This window comes from Cydia strobilella, chromosome 18 (genome assembly GCF_947568885.1).
Source record: "Cydia strobilella chromosome 18, ilCydStro3.1, whole genome shotgun sequence".
Classification (NCBI taxonomy): domain Eukaryota; kingdom Metazoa; phylum Arthropoda; class Insecta; order Lepidoptera; family Tortricidae; genus Cydia; species Cydia strobilella.
The window spans coordinates 13,837,134-13,848,399 of record NC_086058.1 but is presented as its reverse complement, the minus strand read 5'-3'; the positions used below and the strand labels follow the sequence as shown (position 1 = coordinate 13,848,399).

Below are 11,266 nucleotides of genomic sequence, written 5' to 3'. Positions count from 1 at the left end.
GTAACAAAAGAATTATAACCCGCTGTTTGTACTACATAGTTAACCCTTAGATCACTTAAATGCATAGTGATGGATGCAGCCTACACAACAAAAAACATATAATTTTATGCATAATTAGATAAAATCGATTTGGTTCTGTATAATTATTCTGATCGTAAATTAATACACTTTTCGTTGTTTTTATTTTAATTTGCGTGAAATGTCAATATAAAGTTTAAGTTTCTGATTTAGGCCACAAGATGGCAGACCCTCCAACGTGCACGGTCCCTATACCTCTCGCGTCGAATGACTGTCCCTATGACATGTGGTGAACACCGTCTATCAGATAAGACCCGTCTCTTATGTTGTCGCTTCTAGCTCTTGCGTTTGTACACACACTCCACTCACAGAAGGTCGGTAGAACAGGAGCGAAGCGCTTCCGTTCTGACTGTGTCAGAGCGACGTACGTATACAAATAAGAGATTTCTTGCTCATCAAGAGACATCATGACGGTCTTCCCAACCAAACATTTTATATGTCGGTCTTACCCACAATTACCTTACTGTAGACTAGGGACACTACGGAGCTCCCGTTCTCGTTCCGTTAAGTCGGAACTTCCGATTGGTTTTATTGGATGTCAAAGCTTAGCGCGGCGGCGGGACAGGGGCGGCGTAGATCAAAAACAAACAGGTCACCTGTCATTCGCTCATCTCACCGCTTGCCACGTGCTGCACTAATTAGTTATTTTGTTTTATTCGTGTTATTGAATTAAAAATACCTATTCCTATGTGTTGTGTTGTGTAATGTTTCCCTACTGACAGTACTGACTCAGGCTCCGATTCTGGTTCCGGTTCCGATTCCGTTTCTGGTTCCGATAAACTAAATTTAAAACATCTGGTTCCGCTTTCGGTTCCGTTAAAACCACATCCGTTACATCCCTGCTGTAGACGTTATTAATATGTTCTTAACATTTAAACTGACATATATTCTCTGGACTCCGCATTACACTACATATCCTGTTAAATGTATATCATCGAATTAATGACTATGAACCGTGCTATGAACTTTACGAAGCAGGAAAAGATACACTTACCAGCGGCATTCAAAGGGGGAAATCAGAAAGGCCGTCATTAAATCTTAAAAGTCATCGCCGGTGATAAACAGAGCAGTAGGCGTACCACGAGACACTTGACGTTTACGTTAGCGACTGCATATAAACTCGATCGCTGTCCATCTCGCTTGCACTGATGTAATTGGTTCCTCGAAGATCTTGACGCTAAACGCCACCTTCGAAAATCTCGGCCCAAGCTGATATTTAACTCCTCATTCCATGAATAACGATACTTTTACCTAAAATGTTAATTTAAAGTGGCTCAAGAAATACCTACTTTAAAAGATTATCCTTAAGTAGTCATGTTTTTAAAATACAGTCTTTTATTTTCCTCATATATTCGAAATCTACTACTGTCGTTTAGGGCGAACACACGAGTCACTTAGCCCGACTATTAAAAAAATCGATTTCCTCGAAAAGATCTTGCTTCAGAAAAATACACTTTAAACTGCGACATTGACAAGTAAAAGTGCCCTCATACAACTTTCCCCTTCGCCTTGACCTTGAGGCAGTCAGACGCTCTTTTTGGGTATGTAGGTCTAAGAACACGTTTAGGCGATTCACACACTGACATCTCGACTGGCGGCGGTGAACGGAAAAAAAACCGGCCAAGTGCGAGTCGGACTCGCGCACCGAGGGTTCCGTACTTTTTAGTATTTGTTGTTATAGCGGCAACAGAAATACATCATCTGTGAAAATTTCAACTGTCTAGCTATCACGGTTCATGAGATTCAGCCTGGTGACAGACAGACAGACGGACAGCGGAGTCTTAGTAATAAGGTCCCATGTTTACCCTTTGGGTACGGAACCCTAAAAACACGCTATGGGTGCCTAGCCAACATGCTCATCGGTTACGTCGTAGCGAACGAAACATGTCTCCCTGTCGCACTAATATGGAAGAGTGATAGAGAGATACCGTTTCGTTCGCAAACGATTGGCATCTTGGCTAGGCCCTGTTCTGTGATTGCATCGGCGCGTAACTAACTGATATCGCTTCGCACAACGCAGCAGATTGCGGTGTTGGGTGTTGGTCTGTGAACCGCCTTATTCGACACTCCCAAGAGTGTTGCAATGTAACTATCACAGGACTGTTGCCTGTTTTGAGTGGCTGACGAGTAACGACCGTATCGTTAATTATGGGTACAACTTTACAGCCCTTTTGTTTTTTGGTATTATATATTTATTCAAAAATTACACGTGTGTTTAATTAGGTATACATTTCGTCCTGGGAGCTTGACGTAAGGCATATGGTTTGGACAAAATTTACCCAATCCTCCCTAGTAACAATAACGATCGTGGGCAAGTACTACAAGAAAATTTCAGGTTTGCCAGCGACGATATTACACAAAAAAAATCGTACTATGTAAACCGCAATTACACATGATTCGTAAAGCGAAACATCGGCATAGTGTAATCATTTCTATTAGTTTAAAAAAACGTTTTGGATCCGTGCATGGTGGCCTTTTAGAGAATATGGCATGTTATTTACGACAACTCCGACTTTGGTATCCAATATAACTATCATGGAGCGTTTCTATCGACCTGCTCTAGCCATGGTTCAACGCCATGAATGTCCGTTAGGCTTTGGATTTTGGTAGATTCTTTTAGCTGTCTCCCTCATTCCACTTGCGTCAGAAATTGACGGGAATCCTAAATGTTGCGTAAGTCGTTTTTATGTAAAAATAACAATTCACCACATTTATTCTGTGGATGCTCAATTGAGCAATCATGAAGAGGACACTTAGGTAACATGTTTTGGCAGCATATTAACCTTTTGTTTCTTTAAATCGTACCGAGGAGTCGGTGAAATAGTCTCAAATCAAGCTCGATAGGCCTGTCCAAATTATAGTTCCTAAAGTTAAAAAAAATGTAAACCTTATATGGCTTAAAAAGTCCCTCAGATCATACCCTTAGAACATAGTAATACAAAATAATACACATGTAAACAGTTAGACCAGTGCCCTGTTTATCAAAAGCTTGTAGCTTGTAACACAAGCGGAACTCACTTTTTCACCGCTTTTGTTAGAAAGGGACTTCCACTTGTATTACAGGCTACAAGCTATTGATAAACAGGGCACAGGTTTTCTCCGTTTCCATAATCTTCTTCAGCCAACCTTCGAAACATAACGAAGTTATAACGAAAATCCGTATTCCGGCCGTTGCTTCCCCCACACATGAATTTCGAACATAGCCAACAGTTTTAAAAGTGTATGATATGAATGTAGGTTTATTACGATAAGTTTGTTTTTGATCTATAAAAACTTGGGAGAAATAATAATCAATTAATCAGTCATCTCGGTTGGTGGTTGGGAGTAACATGGGCTTTTCAAACGAGATACGCCGAAGTTTGTTGTGATATAAAGTCGTTCGGATCTTACACTACCAACATTACAAAGTAGGTGGTTTGTGTCTAGTATGCCAGTAATACCAACAATTAGGAACGCATGTTTAAAAAGGTGCGAAAAAAGAACAGCACAAATTAATTGATAACTTTTTATTTGCATGAATTTTTCAATCGTTTTTATACTATTTACAGGATAATATTGATAATAAGATAAAAACATTATAATAACAGCAACCTCATTCATTGTTCATTGCTTTCCATAACTATTGCCGAACTTAAATAGTATGCTCAGTGCACTGACATGGCCCCTGTTTCAATATTTGTGCAGTTTTCAATCAAAAGGATACTTATTGTCGCTTGTCAATACGGCGCTATTTCCTTAAAACTTCAATTTGAAATCAACCTTATCGACAACCGACAATGTGGTACCTTTTAGTTGAAAACGTCACATTTTGACAATTGTCACTAACAATGACAATTCCCCGTACATGGCTGGTCCAACAATTAAATATTGACCGTCGTTAATAGAGAATATTACGCGAAACTCTGCATAGGGGGCGCCAGGGCGCCACTACCACAATCTGAGGGTATATCGAATATAACCAGTTACAAAGAGACTTCACCACTTTGAAGTTCAAACATAAATCCCCATGCTTACTTCGGCGCAGAAATGAACAGAAAATTGTCAGTGTCAAGTGCCAATTGTCAGCGTGGTAAACAGGCGCCTACGCCTGGGGGCCTAGACAAGTGACAAGCGTTTGGAGAAAACGCAAATTGACACTTAAAATAAATAATTTATGGAAATGATCACGTGACCGACCTAGTGAAAATTTAATTCGATCGCGTGACGTGACGTACGCGGTTGCGTTGTCTCATTTTGTATGGGAATTTGAGTTTCCAGAACGTTCCGCTTGGCGCGCTGTTCGAAATCCCATACAGAATGAAAGTTAACGGATACGCTTACGTCCGTCACGCGTATCGAATGAAATTTACACTAGGGGTTCTGAGGGCCTACCGCGAACCACGTTCGACGTGTTGCCTCCCTGTCACACTTACATAAAAATAAATCAAAACTTATATGTACCTATTGAAATAGTACCCAAATAAGTACCTAATTGATTTTAATAAAATAAAAAAAATATAATAAAATAATAAGTTATTAATATAATAAAATAAGTATAAAATAATAAGTATTAGCTTTTAATCTTATGCCTTGATGAAAATGCGTTAATTTTAATTTATGTACCTAGTTATTAGTTTTAAGAAATACTTGCTGTGCCCTAACAGGGTTCATGTGTGAACGTACCCTAATGTAACATCTGTTTTGTACCACATGATAATAAGCAATAAATTATGAATTATTATTATTAATTTATTATCAGGTAGAAACGGGAGTTGAAAGGGGCAGACCTCGGCGGACTTTCTCTGATCAGATCGGGGAAATCCTGAAGAAATGCCAGGTCAAGAGCACCCTAAACCGGCGAGCGTGAGGAATGTTATGAAAGTGAAGGAAGCGAAAGAGGTATGTCAGGATCGTAGCAAGTGGAAATCCGTGGTCTCTGCCTACCCCTCCGGGAAATAGGCGTGATTATATGTATGTATGTATGTATGTATTATTATCATACGAATTTACAAGTGCGACAGAGAGGCAACACGTCAAACGTGCTTCGCGGTAGGCTTTTCGATTGGCGTTTGTCGACAAACGATTGTCATCTAGGCTAGGACCGCTAACCCTTTTATATTTCACGTGACTTGATTCAATTATAATAAATACTTAATAACACGTCAATAACCAATCGAAACACTGTAAAGTCGACATAGCGGTTAAAAATTGATCGATCGACGTTGTACGTTTTATTAACACATTCACCGCTGGGCTACGGTCGTAACGCTACGTCGTAGCCGATAACACGGATTTCCTGGTATGTAGCGAAAATGCAGAGGCAAAAGAACGTGTCGTGATTAGCGATAAATGGGTTAAGAAAACGTCCACAGTCCAACTAAATGATGCTAATTTTATTCTTTACTTTACCCATCATTATGTTTCTTTTCAACACACTTGCTCAAAACGACGTTTTTATTCCACCGATTTTTGGCTCATAATCCTAGATATTAAACACGCGTGCTCTTTCAGTGTATTATTCCACTCGTGGTTTTGCATTATATTATTCGACTGAGTTAAGAAGGCAACTGATTGCTAATAATATGCATGGAAAGGGAGCTTTCTTTAATTGGTCAGACTGGCGGGCACCGGCGCGCTCCTCGCGCCTGCGCGGTGCACAGCCCGGCCGGGGCGAGGGGCGGGCGGCAGTATGACAGATGCAACACACAATACTAACTGTTTTAACTATTAAAATTTGATTAATATGAGTTTCTTTTTTTTCTCGCAAGTGTGTTGAAAAACGTCGTATGAAACGCGTGTGCATTGGTCATTACACACATCGGCTTTCTTATTGCGCGCTCGCTTACAGCTCGCGCGCACAATATCGCCTCGTGTGTAATGACCAACTTAGCACAGTTGTATCATAATGTACTATTACATCACACGTGCGTGAAATACTTGAAGTAATTAAACAGATTGAAAGAAAATATTTGAAAAAACATTGAGATAATAAATTGACAACGGAAATTCAATTCAGTGCACTATAGTTTTAAGGGCGTGATACGTGAGCAAAATATACATAAGTTGCTTTAAGGCCTACCACACACTAGCGTCTTTTGAGCGTGGCGTCTAGTCAGCGCTTTGGAAAACGGCGTCGCTGCGCAGTTGCGCCAACGTTGCGTCGAGCAGCAGCCATAGAGTTGACTAGGCGCCAACGCTAGGGAGACGCTAGTGTGTGGTGGCCCTAAGTCGTATAAAATCTCAGTATAGACCACAAGTCGAATGAAACGTCGTCCTACACTTAAGGGACAATGAAAATGGGTCACTGTGTACAAATTTGTTACAAAGTGACCATTTTTATTGTTGTTTTGAGTGTATTTTGCATGTTCGACCGGACAATGATAGATTAGTATGATAAAACCCTATTGGGGCATTTTCACTCAAAAGGACATTTTTCGAAAATCCATCAATTTTTGGGTTATTTCTACTTAGAATCACCGTGGCCTATCGATTTCAAAAGAAAAAAAATATGTCCCAAAAAATGTCAGTTTTGTAACGCATTTTCACATACATTTTGTATGGACCGTTACAAAACTGACACCCAAAACTTGTATGGAAAACTGGGGACACTTTTTTTCTTTGTCTCATTCAAAAGTACTCGTGATACTGAGTCTAAATAACCCAAAAGTTGATGGTTTTTCGAAAAAAAAGTAAATGGTACACTTTTAAGTGAAAATGCCCATAAAGCAGACTTGACTCTAATCTCTACAGATGTACGATCTAAGGAAAATCGTGCCCCCACAGTTTGACAGCTAAATTAGATGGCGGTGTATTGCATGGTCACTGTATTATCTAAAGTCTACAGGTACTTTGACAACCAGAATTACATGTGTGCGTTACAGCGCCATCTTCATTGGCTGTCAAATTCTAAGCGCAAATTTGTCTTAGAATACACATCTTATGTAATCAGTGAATCTTTGCTTTATCCTGACATATCCATAACAAAATACTTGTAAATGATCCACAAGCATTAAAATAATTATAATAATAATTAAGTATTCATCGATATAATAAACATAATTATCTTATTGACTTAGTAAATTAATTATTATACAGGGTGTAAATAATTGCTCACTATACTAGTTTTTTTTTACATAATTTCGTCCATTTCACGGAAAAATCAAAAACGGGAACCTAAATAAAATTTAAAGCAATTTTTTACACCTTATACAGAATATGTACATTGTTTTTTTTTTTTTATTTAATATGAAAATATATTCATATATATCTAAAAAGCATAAACGATCTCAAATCTAAAGAGGACGCAAAATATGTAATAATAATATTTAAATGACAAGTCAAGAATATAGTACCTTATCTAACTTATGTTACAATTACATGCTATATCAAGGCAATGGAATTATTTAAACAAATTTAAAGCGACAAAGTTCTCCGCGAAAACTTATGTCGTAACTTTAAAATGTGCCATTTTCAACCAAAAGGGTACTTTAATGTCGCTTGCCAGTAAGGCGCTATTTCCATATAGCTTCGATTATAAATCAACCTTATCAACAAGCGACAATGTGGTACCTTTTGGTTGATAACGTCACAAATGTGTCATTTCTATTGATGTGCCGATGAAAAGTTGACAAAAAATTATGGAATTTTCCACCAAACTCCAAAATTTCACTCAAAATAGAAACTTTCCAGAAATATTCGGAAACTTCCGAATTTTTGCGAACTTTCCTCAATTTGCACTTCACTACTCATTTCTTATTTTAGAGGATGTGCCATAAGATTGTCGTAAATAAAGCCTCGAATCATATTGCTTAGGACTGTTTGGATCTAAGAAACACAGCGATGAAACATAAATTAAACTGGCCTATTATCGGCACTCCACCAATAAAAAAAAATGTTTCAAAATATTTATCAGTACGGTTTTTACTCACTATTATTTTTAGTCGCTTTTGGCGACATGTTTCGGATTCTTTGGGAATCCATCCTCAGGCACGAGTGTCCGCGGACTAAAGCGACTAAAAATAATAGTGAGTAAAAACCGTACTGATAAATATTTTGAAACATGTCTCACGATAGTTTAAGTGCGAAAAAAAATGTTTTTTATTTAGGTATCAACCCATTACATTAAATTTATACATGCCAATGGTTGGCACCTTCAATCTTTTAAGTGACATTCCTACAGAAATAGGTGCCAAGGACTGGTACAATTAAGTTTGGTTACTTAGGTTTTGAGGTATAGTTTTAAGTTATTAATTTTATCTTCTTCCTTGTTTGCGTATTTTATGTACTTTTTATTAATAAAGAATATCAAAAATACTCAAATGCATAGAAAACATCCATAACTCAGGAACAAATGTGCCATTTTCATCCATAAAGGTACTTATTGTTGGTTGTCAATAAGGCGCTATTTCCATATAGCTTCAATTTAAAACCAACCTTATCGACAAGCGACAATGCGGTACCTTTTTATTGTAAACGTCACAAATATCTGTGATAAAGACATAAATAAATACCCTTACCAGGATTCGAACCCGGGACCACCTGCTCCGTAGTAAGGGTCACTACTGAATAGGCTAGGAGCCAGATTGAGAAAGGGAAGAAAAAATAAATGAAGGAAGATTGATAAGTAAGATTCCATGTCCATTTCCTTACTTTTGAAAACATCAAGCTGACACTACTGGTCAATACAATTCATACATATTTTGGACGGCAAAATAACATCTCCAAAGTGACATATTTAAGTACATTTCTCTTGGATTAGAAGTTCTAGCAAAATTGACAGTAAATACTTTAGATTTACCCCTTAACAAGGACGGTTAGGCGCAACACGCCCTGCGATTAATTCCTTGCGGTTTCAGTCTAATTCCTTGCGATTACAGTCTAATTCCTTGCGGTTACAGTCTAATTCCTTGCGGTTACAGTCTAATTTCTTGCGGTTTCAGTCTAATGTCTTGCGGTTTCAGTTTTACAAGTGCGTGCGCGTATATTACGTTATGCGCGCGCATGCCGTACGCTACACTTTTTGCGGTTCAAAACCGCAAGAAATTAATAACAGTGTGTTCTAAGCCGTGAGAATTTCTAAATTTTATAAGGCTTGACTATAATTTATTTGAAGACTAAAAAGTGTGTAGTAAAAGTGAGAAAGTGGAAAAATTGAAAACTAGATTAGCTCAAAACTAGAAAACTACTACTATCTTGTCAACCGTATATTAAGAATAGGCTTAATGACAAATTTTCATGAATGGTATCAATCGATCAGATATATATCAGTCATCTTAACAAAATTAAATATTTTCTCATTATTGCCCTAAGGGAACTAGACAAATTAACAAACATATATATATACATATACACATATATATAAAAAGCATGTTTGTAGGTTAATAATGATAGGGTTAATATTGTATAATTTTAATTTTGAATTTTTATTAATGTTATTTTATATTTTTCATTTTTTATTTTCTATTTTTCTTTTTGTAATGTGTTAAAATATGGGTATGTAAGACCTGAAATAAATGTTTTTTTTTTTTAAGGCAGTATTGCGATCCATCACCTAGGCGAAACTATTTCATAACAAAAGTGCAAGTTTCGGAAAGTTTCCATAAAAATTAAAACTAAAGGAAATTTTCATTTTAGAAGTGAAAGTTCCACTTCCCATGCAGAATTTTCTCGAATTGTACCATGTGAAAGTTTTCCAAGTTTTGGAAAGTTTGTCGGCACATCAGTACTTTTATACTACCCCAGGTAGCAAAGTGTCGTCAGCGATGTCATAATGACGTAATAATGACGTCAACATGAAGTCATAAAGACGTCGCTGACGTCATAATGACGTATAAATGCTATCTGGGACGCTGTTTTGACCCAAATATCTGTCAAAAGCAATATAGATTCTCTATTTTAAACCTATAGCAAAGATAATTGATTGTAATAGAGAGGTAAAGTCTAAGAAAAACACGTGCCTCTTAGTTTGACCACCAAAACAGATGGCGCTGTAGTGCGTCATAATTTCTGTGGTCGCTGAATTGTCAAACGTCAATTTTAACAATCAGAGTTAGCGGAAAATGTATGCAGCTGTACAGCGCCATCCCGTTTACATGTGAAATTCGAAGCACGAAATTGTCTTAGATTTTACACATCTTTCTCAATAAATGTATCTTTTCCTATAGTAAAACGATGGGGTATAACATTTAATAAAACTTGAATTAAAACACTTTAGTTATAATGCTATCTAGCTGGCTATGTGCACTCATATCAAGGCCCGTATAAGAGCGGGAGGTCCGATGCTTAGAGTAATTTGTTATTAGTACGAAGTATTGATGTCAATCATATTAAATATACAGGGTGAAATTTTAACCACCGTTCATACTCTGCGTAGTGACTTTATAGCTCATACTGAACAACTTTTATTATGGGACCAATGCCGAAATCGCGAATTTTTTTTTGGCTGTCCCGTAGAAATCAGCCTCACATCAGCCGGAATCCGGAATGTATGAAACAGCCAAATTTTTTTTTGCGATTTCGGCTTTGGTCCCATAATAAAAGTTGTTCAGTATGACCTATAAAGTTAATATATCACCCTGTATTAATCCGGGTCACTCACGTTTATAAATCGTCTGCGTCGGGCCACCAACGCGAGCGCTCTCTGAAAATGTTCCTCGTTATGGAGCGAAACATGTCGAGCAATCACTTTATAAACGTGAGTTTAATATATTTTTGTGAGTGTGTTTTATATAGTTTTATATGAGTTTTATATATATTAAACGGTTTAATATATTTAATATGTCAATGACCTCGCTTAAACTGTTAATGTTAAAGTGAGACAGACTTATAACACGCCGTCCCACTATTTTTCTTAGTTGGTTTTTTACTAAGTAACAAGTATATGTCAGAGTGTCACATTAAATGTTATTTCTCTTAAGTCACAAGGACCTAGCCGCCGCCATACAATCTAAACACATGAAACTTGAGTTTTGAATGATTCACGGTTAGTTTCACTAGACTTATATTGACCGGGATATAGACCGTGATTACCTTTTGTATTATTTGTGAGCTCCTGATATTTCGACGCAGTTACATGCATCATGTTCACGGGTGACTGAAGTTAGCGGGTGGGTGTCAAAGTTGTGTAGACAGCGCTCTGTCTACCCTCATTCTTGCGCGTCGGCTGCGTTCACTTTCAACGTTACCAACGTAATCAAAAGGTAATCACGGT

The 11,266-nt window shown here is 37.5% G+C and overlaps 1 long non-coding RNA gene across 1 annotated transcript; it reads right to left on the bottom strand.

Annotated features, from left to right (window-relative positions):
* Positions 1-3,569: 3,569 nt before the first annotated feature.
* Positions 3,570-10,511, bottom strand: LOC134749612 (uncharacterized). The gene is made up of 2 exons (XR_010128506.1): positions 5,969-10,511; positions 3,570-5,480 (listed from the first exon to the last, which is right to left on the bottom strand). It is a non-coding gene; the product is annotated as an uncharacterized LOC134749612 (long non-coding RNA).
* Positions 10,512-11,266: the final 755 nt, after the last annotated feature.